The sequence below is a fragment of the Octodon degus genome, unplaced genomic scaffold (genome assembly GCF_000260255.1).
Source record: "Octodon degus isolate 3935 unplaced genomic scaffold, OctDeg1.0 scaffold00125, whole genome shotgun sequence".
Taxonomy (NCBI): domain Eukaryota; kingdom Metazoa; phylum Chordata; class Mammalia; order Rodentia; family Octodontidae; genus Octodon; species Octodon degus.
This window is the reverse complement of record NW_004524701.1, coordinates 3,662,633-3,676,893: the sequence shown is the minus strand read 5'-3', so window position 1 is coordinate 3,676,893 and position 14,261 is coordinate 3,662,633. Positions and strand designations below refer to the sequence as shown.

Sequence of the window (14,261 nt, the reverse complement as noted above, 5' to 3'; positions counted from 1 at the left end):
TGTTGCTGACAGCAGCGTGCAGCTTCTGATTGTGATTGGGGACAGCTACTGTGCATCTTGCTAAGTTGGTACCAGAAATGCGAGAATGAAAAGGATCCATCTGTTTGCTAACCATTTACCCAGAGATTCAGGGATTGTTCCTCCAGGCAAGAGTTTGAATTGAGGGTTAAAATAACAGCATGACAGGCACAAGACATTTTTTTTCAACAGTTTCTCATTTAGTATTTTCCTTTTCTGTAGAATGTACTGATTCGTGTGATAGAAAAGTAGCAATGTTTGGAGTTTTTCTCTTTTATGCTGTCTCCCTCTCTCAGTACAATAGTTCAACCTTGGATGATTTAATACCCACTCTTTCTACTGTGCATATTAAAAAATTTTAACAGCAGGCTATTTCATAAGGAAAATAATGCCACATGTTGGAACTCTGGATCTTTTATTGGTTGTACAAAATGACACTTTCTTTACTGTGGCTTTTGTCAAATACAAACATGAACTATTCAAATTAAGATTTATATTCCATACAATCCCTTAACATCCATAATTTCTGCCAACATCAGAGCAGTACAACTTTTCCTTATGGATGTTTGCTGGTGGTGACAGCCTGGAAGGGGGTATTGACAGAGAAGAAAAATGGGCTACAAGGGGAGATGGCTATCTGTCTTTTTGTCTGTCTGCTTGTCTGTTTGTTTTATTAAGTCTTTTATTAGATGGAAAAATTTTGGTGTGTGGATTAAAAATATTCTATTAAAGGGCTAGTTATTTCTGCTGCTCTGATTTGCTACCTACTAAGTCAATAAGCTCTTTCTTCTCCCCTCTTATATCTACTTGAGCCCAACAGAGGATTGTAGTCTATACTGCTATTGATTTCCTCTGTGATAAAAACCACAGAGATATTGCTGTGCTGTGTAATTATAGTATTTTACAGTGAAAGCTATACTTTCTGTTTACCAGTAAGCTTGGGGTTTCTGGCAGTGTATTGCTGGAAACGTCTTTCAAAGAAGTAGGGTTGCTTTGGCACTTATTTTAGAAAACAAAAGCTTTCTAAAGATGAAACTACAAAGCTTGCAAGAAGGACAAGGTCTATGTAAAGAAAAAAGAATAAGAATAGAAAACAGGAAAAAGGTTGCAATTTGCATCATTTAACGTTCATGCACTTTGGCAGAATAAGTGTCTTGAATGTTAATACCTGGCTCTTCAGCAATCTAACAACACTATCTGAAAATAAAGCTTATCTATCACCATTGAACCAAATAGGAAATATCACCTCTGAATCCACTTGAATTTACATACAAACCATTTTGATAGCAACATATGTACACTGCTATGAAAGAGAAATTTAAGTTCATAATGGATGCAAATAGGATTCAGAATCAGCTAGAATTTATAATGTAGTATTTTTAAAAGCTAAATGGATATTGAAGAGCAATAAAGAATGAAGTCCATAGAAAATATTATTGTGAATGTTTGTTGTTAACAACAATCAAATTCAGTTGCTTTTCTTCCTTAACCACTTACCTTAATCAAAAAACCTTTGAATCAGAGGATATGGGGAAAGTACAACAACTTAAAAAACACATATGTGGGCTGGGGAGATAGCTCAGTGGTCCAAGTGCCTGCCTGGCAAGCACAAGGACACAGGTTCAGTTCCCAATACCATGTGATATGCAGGCCCCACACTGTGCCAGCCATTGAAACTGGGAGAGGTGGCCCATGTCTGTAATCCCAGCACTGGGGAGGCTGAGATAGGAGGATCACTATGAGTCAAAGCAGTCTGCTTAGTGAGACCCTATACCAAATAAATAAATAAATAGTTTAAAAAATACATGCCCTCATGCTTGCAGATACACACACACACACACACACACACACACACACACACACAAAGGCAGCAAGGCGGGAAGGGAGCAAGGAAAGGAGGGCTTCAAGTATCAGAGGTACAGTTGCCACCAGCAGAGCCGAGGTGGGTGACCTCAGAGCCCAAGGGTGGTACTGACACAGAACAAAAGCCTAAAGATGTATAATTAAAATAATTAGTAAAATTTCTGGGGCACTAGCAGAGCAAATGACAAACTGCTCTGTGCTACCTAAGCATATTGGTTTGATGAAAACAGCCCACTCCTGAAAATAATGAGCTCACAATACCCAGCTCTAGTCACCCAAGAGAACTGCCCACCCACCCTGAGAGAGTCGGCAGCATAATTAATAAGTTAGAGTTTTAATAATAGAGTTCTCAGTGCAATCTGAATCAGACTACATAATAGTAAGTAAAAGTACCATATGAATATATGAATAAAGTACTAAAGTGAATATAAGCATAATAAATAATAGAATATCTTATAAAAGAACAAATACATTTGAAAAAACTAATAGATGGTCTAGAAATTTAAGTATGACTATTGAAATTTAAAACTTAATAGAAGATTTAAAATGAGATCCAGAATAACTATAGATAAGGTTGAAGAAAAATTTAGTAAACTGGAATATTTACCTCATAAAACTTCTCACAGCACAGGGAAGAAAGATAAAGGTAATGATTATGTAAAAGATGTGAAGGTACATGGAGGATAAGATAAAAAAATTCAACATTTATTACTAAACAAAAAATTTTTAAGGTTTTCACATAATTAGGAGAGAATGCTTAATATTCATAAATCCTCACTAGATTACCAGAAGACTAAAATAAGAACTGATTCTTTGAGGGCCAGCAAGAGAGCTCAGTGGACTGAAATGCCTGCTTAGGCAAGCTTCGGCAAGCACAGGGACTGCAGTTTGATCCCCAGCACCACTTGCCTTGCCAGCCCTGCCCCCAGAGTCTGGGCATAGTGGCATGTGCCTATAATCCCAGCTCTGGGGAGGCTGAAAGAAGGAGGATCAACTCATGTCTGAGCTGTGTAGTGAGATCCTGCAACAGCCAAATACACAAATAAAATAACTAGAATTGATTCTTTGAAATAGAGCAGAGAACTAGATATGACAGTGAGCAGGGCACACCTGTGGTCTCAGTCCCTGGGGAGGCTGAGGCAGGAGGATCAATCCAGGAGTTCAAGACCAGCCAAGGCAACATAACAAAACCCTGTTCAAGTGAACAAATAAATAAAGTGAAGAAGACCAATTGAGGGGCAATGGCAAATAAGATGGAGCTACGTTGTAGGCAGTGTTAATGTGGAACACAGGAAGGTGTGCACCAAGGTAGAACTTGCCAATTTCCATATACTGTTTCATATATTGTTTCCATTATTGTACTAGACTTTACTGATTCAATTGTTTTATTAAAATGTTAAGGCTGACTACGAATTTAACAATATGACTGAATAAATTCAAAATAATTTGGGGGGGCTAGAGAGAAATGAAGAATGAAAAGTTATGGTAACTTCAAAAATAAATAAAATGCTAGAAATAAATCTACATATATGTGGGACAATAAGGTAAATGAATTAACTCATCTGTAGAGGAAATTACAAATTATAGGAAAATATACTTTTACACTATTTATTATTGATAGACTGGATTCATAATTACCTAGAATGATTAAAAATTAGTAAGGGGAAGTTGCAATATTTTTAAATGTCTAATTAATGATCTTTACTATATGATTGGACTACTTTTTCAATTCTATTTCCCATTATGAGTATGTAATACATAGACATTGTGTTTGCCGTTAACTCTAAATCACAGACTTACTCTAGGACTTGATAGTTTTCAGAGTGTTTAATTTTCACTGAATAATTGATCAAAATCTTTAAAAATTATTTGCCAGCCTACTGATAATCTTGTAAGACATCTTAGAAATCTTTCTTAGAAACGAATGATGCTAATTGAAATTCTTCATCTATAAGTACTTCCCTGACAAGCTCAAAGGTCGGAGTTCAATCCCCAATTCCTAGTTCTACCAAAAAAAAGAAAAAAGAAAAGAAATTCTTCATTTAAAGACTGAAGATCACTTATGGTAGTGTTTAATATTTTAAAAATATAATAATGTTAAATGTCAAAAATAGTTAAGTAGGAGGTTCTATAATGTCAAATGTCAAAACTTATAGGTAACTGGAAGCTGTCATATTTTGCTAGTGGTAATATAGAGTCATTACAATTATTTGGGGAAACAATTTTATGATATAAGTCAAGAACTTTAAAATTATTCAGGGCACTTTGACTCAGTTATCATATTTAAATGAGCATTCTTTAAATAATTAATAAGAACACTTGGAAATATTATGCCAAATATGTCTATAGTTTTTATTTTTATTATTATAAAATTGAAAAACCCAGAGCCCATCATCAAGGTAGTGGTTACACCCCTCAAGTGGAACATCATACAACCACTAAAATACTCATGTTTTAACACAGAAAAACAGAATGTAGATTATATGTGCACTTTGTCAAAACTACTTGGGAATAAACATAGGGAAAAAACCATGGAAAGTTAAGCATTTGGGGAGCTTCTAAGATCGTGGGCCATTTTCTCTTTTTCTGTATGCTTTCACTTCTACACGTTCTTTATACTTTTTTTTTTTTTTTTTTTAAACCGGGGATTGAACTCAAGCCCTTGTGATTGCCAGGGAAGAACTTATTCCACTGAGCCATCTCCCCGGCCCACATTCTTGATACTTAATGTGCCATTAATCTCACAGTTATAACTGGCATTTGGAAAGGAATGCTGAGTGTGAGCTGCAGCAGCAGCATGACGTTGGAATTGGGGACCTCTGCACTGGAGGCATAGCAATATTGTTGGCTTATCCTGAAAATCTAGTCCCATTGATTCAAATTAGGTTACCAAAAACAATATTTAATAAGATACTCACAGAAAACCCTACTAGTATAAACCCCAGGTGGCATGGGCTCCTTACATCCCGTAAATCAAGTATTTGGAAGGCGTGGGGATTTGGATTGAGTTACACTTCTGCATTATTTCCCAGTTGCCTGTCATATACATATCACGCCGTCCTTGAAACCAAACTTGGACTGTTTGATAAATCTTGTTTATTGTGTGGTGGTGTTTAATTCCATTTGTGAAACAAGATCACAACCTTTGAACAATTTTGAAGCTCTACCACATTTTTAGACTGCTCGCATATATCAGCTTATATTTTAACTAGTTCACATACACTCATGCGTATGCACCCACGTGGATCCCGTCATCTCACTGTCCTTAAAGATGTCACTGCTACAATAAAATCAAGTTTTGGTGCCTTCAAATGATCTCTTCCAGAAATTGGTACTATTTTATTAAAGTCTACTAGGAGAGGATAATTAGAAACCAGCAGAATCACTTATGTGTCCCAGAAGCAAGCTAGACATTCTTGGATATAGATATGTTGTTAAGTCTTTTAAGGAAAATAACCATTTTTTAAAACAAAACAAAGGCTTTTGATATGCCAAATGGCATGGATCACACTGGACAAGAAAGAGCAATGTCTTGTAGTGAAAACTAATGAAAACACATGTCTGATCAGTGATGTATGAGAAAGAAACATAATATTAATAACAGATTTTTGCTGTTTTTACTTTAGAATACCACAGAATAATTTATTTTATTCAGAAGGCTGTAGTGGAAGGTCATTCACACTGTCTGTCCATCAAACTATTCAGGCTGCTTTATTATCATCCCTAAAATAATATGAAAGTAGGCCCCCTTCTGTTTTGTAGTATATTTTTACAATAAACATACATGAAATGGTGGGCGAAGAGAGTAAAAGGGAAAGAACAGCACCTAGGGAAAAAATGGTATGCAGGAAAGAAGAAAGTCCTTCAGAAGTTTCCTAAAATATGCTAAGCCAGTAAGTATATTTATACGTTAGAATAAAATTGTATTTCTAAAACTTGATAATTTTGAATTTTTATCTTTTTGTAGTGAATTTGTAAGAAGATTTACTTTGTCAGCCAGATGTGGTAGCACACATCTGTAATCCCAGCACTCTGGGAAGGTGTGGCAGGAAGACTGCAAGTTTTAGCCCCGCTTGGACAACTTAGATTCTTAGAGAGAGTCTGTCTCAAAGAAAATAAAGTACTGGGGCTGTAGGTGGGTGTGAATGCCCAAATTCAGTCTCCAGTACTGCAAAGTCTATGTCATGCATGCACCTTGGTTTGGAAATGAGGATTTACGTCTATTTACAAATCCACTGCATTAGGTGATCACATGCCTTTGATTATGCCTATGGATTTTAGCTTGTAATCCCATTTTCACTTTGAAGTTCTACACAGGCATATGTAAGAATTCAAATGAGAATTTGGAATTATTCTTTCTTGCCCAAGAAGGCTTATGTCATAGAAGACATGTTTAAAATTGCAGTGTTTCTAACAAGAACCAGTTGAATTGTGTCTGCATCAGTGAACTTCCTGACTTGGGGAAATTAAAAAGTTATGCATTCTGCAAACTCAGCACTTTTTATTCATTAAAACATTTACATGTCATACTTTTCTGTTCTATTAATTCTCACCAGAGGAAGTAGCAGAGCTTGCTGCATGTAAATTCAGCATGGACACGTTGCAGATTGGGGCCCTTGGGATCCCAGGTGCATTTCATGTGGGAGAGCATTTAGCTTACCTGTTGTCCTGCCCTGACTTCAGGATGACGTGTTTATAACCACCCATAGTAAGCATTCGCAGAGGTGCTAGTAAGTTCCTGAGACAGGTCTTCTCAGAATGAAGTTTGATAGGAAAGCATAATTGTGAATGTTAGACAGTGAGTGCTTTTATCTGCAGTTGGAAGAAGCTGATGTCATAGCTGTGTTTGTGTAGATCTTGATACATGTAGTGTCCCAGCTGGCAAATAAATATTCTGTGCATGAACTGCCTGCCCAGCACAGTGCTCCACAGTCTCCGGCATAATCACTGTGGTTTGCTGTTTTTCCTTTCTGGTAAAACATTTTCCTGCTTTTGAAAGCAGGGATGTGGTTAGAAACTTGAGCCCATAGAAACCCGATGAACACCTACAGGGCCCAGGCAGGTTAGCGTAAGAAGACAAAAGCCAGATCTTCACCCCCAGGAAAACTTTGACAGAATCCAGAAAGTGACACTGACCACACCTGCAGAGCTGCAGGGCTCCTTCCAGAACATCCGAGTGCGGGCTCGGCATTAGCTGAATGTGCTTTTTTACCTAAAAGTTTAGGATTTAGCCCCATTACTTTAGTCATCTACATGATTTTGATTTTGCTTCCTACCTGAGGAGGATACGAATATCATCACCTTTGAATTCAGCTGTGTAGTATTCTGTAAAAGCATTGAGGTGGGTGAAGTCTGCTACTAAAGAACACCTGGGTAGCCGATAGGGGTTTGATTGTGCTGAACTGATTGGCTAATTGTCAACATTTATACCGCACCTATGTGAGTCGGGAGATAGGACTTCCATATTTGGGGCATCAGTAATCTGCCATTCATTTTCTGAAGAGTGTGGCTAGTGACTTCTGGGAACAGCACTTGGACAAGCTTAGTACAGCATGGCCAGCTGCCCTAAGTGCTGGAGCCACAGATTACCATGGCAAGCTTGGGGGACTGACATCAGTGACAACCAAATGTTCTTCTGGAGTTTTGTTGACATGTCCTAGAATTTATGTATTCATTTATTTGGAGTTCCATAAGCCTCATGAATAAATAAACTCTCAGAAGGGTAGTAAATTACAATAAAGGACCCTTGATGGCTTTGACAGTCCTGACCTTTGACATCATTAGTGCAGCCCTGATGGGTTTGCAAGATAAGAACTGACCTGCAAGGAAAGGAAGAGAAGCTGCACAGGTTTATTCTGAATGGCCCTTGAGGTATTAATAAGAACATTTGCATCCAAGAAGACTGTAATTGGGGTAAGAAAATCCCACATTTTGGTTTAATCCCACAGCTAGGTCAAGAAGAAGAAACTATTAAAAACAAAAATTCTTCTAACAATGGAATATAAAATGGGAAAAGTTGTGAAGTTGCCCGATATATTTCTAGTAGATAAATATAACTAAAACTAACTCAATGCTTGGCTACTTAGACACATAAACTTGTAGAGAACACAGTTACTGCACTTACGAACTACGGTTGAGCACGTGTATCACCGTATAACCTGCACACTCAGGCCTGTATGGGATATAGATCAACCCCCCTTTCTAGATACAGCATCCTTAGATCAATTTATGTGCACTCGGGTAATAGAGCCAACACCACATTGTAATATGATGAGGAAACCTCTAAGGGAAGCAGGAAAACCTTATGAAATGCTACAGTTTTCCATTTTGGCCAGAGGTTTGGTACTTAATCTAAAGACAGAGTTTTATGCTTAGAAATCTACACACCATCGTTTTAGATATCCTTGAAGACTGTATCACTGCTTCTCACTCAGAATGTGGAGAACATAAGCGTCACTGTGTCTTAAGTTTTATAGCTGAAGGAATTTCAGATTCAATTTAAATTCTATTCACTTTCTTCCTCATGCACTGATGTTAGGTTCTGGCCTGTTGCTTCTGACTGCAGCTTTCGAGCTTAGACATGGCCAAGCTGAGACAAAACTGACTCATGTTCAATCTAATTAATGCCCAAAAAGTAAAAAAGCGAAGCAAAATGAAAATTTTGTGGAGTATTTGTTGATAATCCCCTAATAAAAGTTCTTTTTTTCAAAGGAAGAAACTGAAGCATGGAATGGGGATAGCCTACCCAACACCAACAAGCAGTTGCTAGCATATGAAGATGAATTTGTTTTATTTGTTAAGCCTGTTTTCATGCATGCTATTGGATGCTGGACCCCAATGGTCACAAATTTTATTGCTTTAAAATGAAATACTCTGGTGTGTAAGGATCCCTCTGATGCTTATTCATTTTTCCCTCATAGAATCATTGCTGAGAGAAATGATGTTTTTCATCTAAATATTTCTCTACTGTAGGGCTTCATAACAAATACAATGTACTTATCATGCAACAGCAGCTGCATCATTTTAGCAAGGTTCTGCAGTTACCTTAGCATAGAAATGCTAGGATTTGGTTGCATTTTTTTGTTTGTTTAATGCACAGTTGAAACAAAAAAATACTACTTGGAAGTTGTCTCACTTGAGGCATTAAAAACTATATGTTATTTTACCTTTCTAACTATCACTAATATCAATGATAATGTTTTTGATGGAGAGGTGTGTGTATTGCAGTCTAAGTCACTAATGTTACCTCATCCAATCAGTTTTATTCCAAATAAAGCTGGAAATATGTAAACATATAGAGCATATAGAACACAATTCTATTTATGTTATCTCATTTAAGTTTACTGATTAGTGTTCATGTAGTACTTACAGAGTCCAAGGTGGTAGTTCAAGGGCTAAAGTTTAACCCAGCCTTTACTCGCTGTTGTCAGGAATATAACGTTAAGCTCATTACCAACCCATGCTCCAAGGAGTGAAAAGAGGAAGCTCTCTCAGTGATCTATGGGTGACTCCAAGATGGTAGGGGTTTGCAAGTAGTGATGCGCAGACTTGGACTTGAATTTAAACATACTCAGTGATACTCAGAGATTATGACCTTTCTTATGCCATGATTTCATTTTCTTACTATTTTTCTATGAAAATATTACTCATTTGTATTATCCTTTTCTTACAGATCATAGAATTATCATTTTAGCTTATCACCTACTATCTACATTGCATAAAATGAAAAACTTTTGAAAGACCTTAAGAAGTTTCTGTTTATTGGGGAAATAGAGATTTACATTTGGCTTCTGGCATTGTCTGTGAGAACTTCCAAATGTAAACTCATTAAACATGATGTGTTCAGGTATATGATTAAGCAAAGATATTAGCCAAAATACATCCATAAAGATACTGTGTTTTACCTACTATAATATGACATAAAGAAGAGTTCTTCTTCCTTTTAAAAGAAGCTGTCTATGGGCTCTGACTTTTTATAGTAGTTGGACATCAGCTGAAAAACATGGAGCCTCTCACCCCAGTCTAATAAATTAGGAAAGTCACTCCTTGCTCAAGTCATTTTAATACCATCAGCCAGAAAGTAACAGTAATATTAGCAGTGTGCATGTGCATGAGCCGAGAAGTGATGAAGGCTCCTTGGGGGCTGGCCAGTGTGAAGCTTGCATATTGTTCAACGTTACTGATGAGAAGGTTGAGATCAAGTCTTCATGATTCTTCAAAATACTGAGTGACTTTGAAAATATCACTTCTCACATTTGAACTCAAACTCCTCATCGGAACAGGTTGTACTGGCTGATCTCTTGAAATTACCAGAGGCCTGCAAACGAAAGGAACATTGGCACTCACCACTGAAAGTGTTGCTGCTAGCTCTGGAAGGCTAAGGAGAGAGAAAGGCACATTCGAGCTGAACTTGGGCAACTTAACTCCTGAATAAGACCCTGCCTCCAAAAAGGGGTTGGGGCTGTGGATGTAGCTAATACAGAGGCCCTGTGTTCATCCCCCAATACTGCATACAATAAAATAAAAGACCCACTCCTATTTTTTAACTGTTTATGCCTTTGAGGGAAACTTAAAATTTTTCTTCACAGTGAAATCTTCAGTCCCTATTCCCCCAGGTTAGGAAAATCTCCTCTTTAAAATATAAGTTTCCTTTAAAAATAACTTTGTAAAGAAGAGCGTACAAAGAATAAAGAGCTCCACTATGGCACACTCTGGATTGACTCCTAGATTGGCTGTTGCAGCTTCCCCTTCCTCAAATTCCATCCTACATCTCTTTTCTCAGTCCAGGAGAGATGACCCCGATAGTTTTCATCTGTGGAGGAACATTTGCTCTAGACATATCTTCCTTTTTTTCTTTTTACTTTTCTTTTTTCTTTTCTTTTTTTTTTATTTTGTATTTTAGGGAAGGGTCTACAGGGTGCTCAGGGTCTCACTACTAGATCAGACTCATAGTAATCCGCCTGTTTACAGCCTCCCAAGAGCTAGAATTACAGGCATGTGCCACCATGCTCAGTCTCAATTGCCATCTCAGCACGCCCTGGATGTGGGACCGGTACAGCAGGCCTGGGATCAAAGACCCAGCCCCTGTGCCTGATTGCAGATGCTTTAATCCGCTGAGCTATTTGACCAGCCCTCTAGACATATCTTCCTAAGGGCATCTTAGGAAGACGCCCTCCCAATACAGGGCATTCAGTATGCTTTCCTTCCGCTCATTAAATGCTAAAAAGGTCCCTGAATCATGTGACAATCAAAACATCAACACCTCTCCCCTTTTCTAGGTACCTTTGTGGGCAGTAGCACCACTTCAGATTGAGAAACCTGTTAAAGAGCATCAGTGTTAATAACTCTGGCCCTGGAAAGCTGCTTCTGAAACATGTCTCTGTGTCTTTGCCAGAAATGATGAAGGCCAAACACAAATTTTATGCAAGACAGGGTGAAAGAGTATACAGTACTTAAGAATCCATTGCTTATAGTTTCTCAGAAGGAGTGAGTTCCTCGCATCTATAATAGCTGGGGAAATTGAAATTCAAACAAGTGTCCTAAGGTCACTCATTAAATAATAAGCTGCATTGACTCTATAAATAAAATCTCTTAAAAAGTAAGCGTCTTAGTCCAGCTTAGCATGTGTGTCATGATATAATTATTCATCATTTATTGATTACTTGCAATGTATCAGCACTTACAAATCTCATTTCAACAGCTATAAAAACAAGTATTTGTAGCCCTCACACATTTTAGAAAACTGATGCTTAGAGTAGGGAAGTAGTTGGGCCAAGCTCTCACAGCTAAAGGGGCCAAGCTATAGGTCAAACTGAAGTTCATGGAGCTGACAAGCTCAAGTTCGTGAGTATTCACCACCTTGGCTGACAGCCCTGGTGTTTTCTAGTCTGCCTTCCTTTCAAGTAGCAGGGAAGTTGACTGCAATCCCTAACTTTGGTAGAGACACTAAAAACAATTATTTTTTATTGTGTTCTGCAAGAGATGCTATTTTTCATTATTGGTAGGACAAATCTCAGCAGGGTCACCTCATTAGCTCAAGAAAATGTTCCCAGTTGTTCTGCAAGAAATGGATTAGATGGACAGGCATAAACACAAACACGAAAAAGTGCTCCTGCGTTCCCCTCATTTAGGGAATGGAACAGTAATCCCTTTCTTCTCTAAATCTCAGCTCTCTAAGTGATGTTTTACTTCTAGGTGCAGAAGTGTTTTGAAAGAGATGGAAAAAAGTGTGTTAGGGTTGCTTTCTGAAACTCTTCATCAGTGTTTCCATAACAGAGTAAATTGGGTGTTGAGCTATTATGAGAACACTTAATACCAGTCTGCTTTAAATTTTCCCATGTAGGAAAGTAACCATTTGGCTAGATTGGTTCTAATTGGCTATGAAGAATAACTAATACTGAGTTTTTCTGTGTTTTACTTTAGAACAATCTCAAATGTAAACACTACATTAAGTATATTGATAGATTCATTGTTGGATGTCACCGAAGCCAGAAATCATTTGTAAAATCCTAATTTGCTTGTTTTGAAATTTATTTTCTATTTTTTTAAAGTTTTTTTTTCTCAAAATTGGATTTAGTCACAGATGTAGCATTTTGTTGGATAAAATTCAAACTCTGTGCTACGAGCCATCAGGCCTGTGTGGACTGGGAGCTGCCCTTCTCCCTCATCTCACCTCTCCCCACACGTCCAGCTCCTCCCACTCTGATTTTATATGAGGATCTTGCACACGGGGTCATTTCTGCCTCCTGATTTTTACCTGAGTGATTCCTTCTCATCATAAATGCTTAGCTCAAAATGTATCTGGAAAAACAAAAGCAAAAACTCTTCCCTAATTTTGTGGGTTGGCCATCTTGATATCTCCAATCATATTACATTTTAAAATTTATTGTTAAGAGGACTTCTTGAGCATTTCAAATTATCTGGCACTTTGTGTACTGACTTATGTCGTGTAAAGATATAATATAAGCACCCTGGATATAGGAAAGTATTCTCCCCTGGCTAGAACAAAGCCTAGAATGTAAGGGGGCTCAAGGAGTTGGTTGTAAGAGTGAGAATGCTAATTTTCATTCTGTTGCTGTAGTTAAATATAAATCTCAGAAAAATAAACCTTCATTGTATTTCAAAATATTAAGTAACTTTGAAAATATCACTCTCATCTTTGGATAATCTCAATAAGAGAAAGCACAAATTAAAATTAAGTTTACAAAATTCCTTTCCATTATTCTTTGCCTGTCAAGAGCGCAAGTTCTACAGTGAGGATGGAATCGCGGACTGTGCTATTTGTCTCTGGCTAGCAGCATCTTAAGCTTCTGCCCTTCCACCTAATTGCACATGTCTGTGTCCTTAGCAAGACTTTCCAGATGAAGAGCAGCACATTTGCAAGCATCCCATTTCATACCCAGTGCCTTGCTCTCTCTCTCTCTCTCTCTCTCTCTCTCTCTCTCTCTCTCTCTCTCTCTCTCTCTCTCACCTGTAAAAATAAGTCTTTGACATTTCTCTGCCTCACATCACCATTTCCAAAGGGTGGCATCCTTTTCTTCTCTCCTGCTAATAGTGAACTTGTTTGGATTTCTGAAATAAAGCCTGTATGTGTCCCAGATGTCCTTTTACTGAGTTAACAGAATACAAATGGGAAAAGGTTATTACCAGACAGAGATGTTTAAAAATGAAAATCAAACCTAATACATGGACTCGGACAACCAGGATAAGGAATATAATATTTATAAAACTGAGTAGAAGGTTGCAATCCTTGCTCTAAAATAAAGCATTAAAAATTAATTCAGAGCAAACCTATCTGTGCTATAGCAAACCTCTCTTTCATTAAAGTAGCACTGTGCATCTCCCAGAATTAGTTCCTCAAATAGATAAATAGCTTGTTTTAGGACCAAATGTCCTGCAGACTGCAGAACAGCTACCCAGGCATGCTTTGGAGTTGCTTTTAGTGGAAAAGGCTTAAAGATCTTTCATCTTTGAACCAATTAGTCATAATTTTCACAGTCTCCCTGTATTTTTGCCCTTGAGTACTATGTTTGCTTCGTGTTCTTCCTTATTTGATTAATCCAAATGATGCCACGTTATTTGATTAATTCATATGCTGCAGAGTACTAACCCCTGGAGAATTGTTGGTGCCAGTTATAAGTTATACTTGAAATCTGCTCTCAGATTTTTTATTTCAAAAACTTTGTTTTATCCTTTTGAAGCATTTTCTCTCTGTCTTCATCCGCATTGTATTATCATGATTAGTATTGTATTATTATTAGTTCCCTGCTTCAGAATACATGAAAACTTGTAACTTCACTTCTTCATTTTCACTTAAGATGAGGTTAGTATTTTTGTCCAGTTTACAGAATTCTTCTGAATCTCCAAAATAACTAACCTTA

At 37.4% G+C, this 14,261-nt stretch overlaps 1 protein-coding gene across 2 annotated transcripts in view; it reads left to right on the top strand.

The window, feature by feature from the left end:
- Positions 1-14,261, top strand: part of Unc5c (unc-5 netrin receptor C) — a 365,338-nt gene that overhangs the window by 304,877 nt on the left and 46,200 nt on the right. The window lies entirely within an intron of this gene.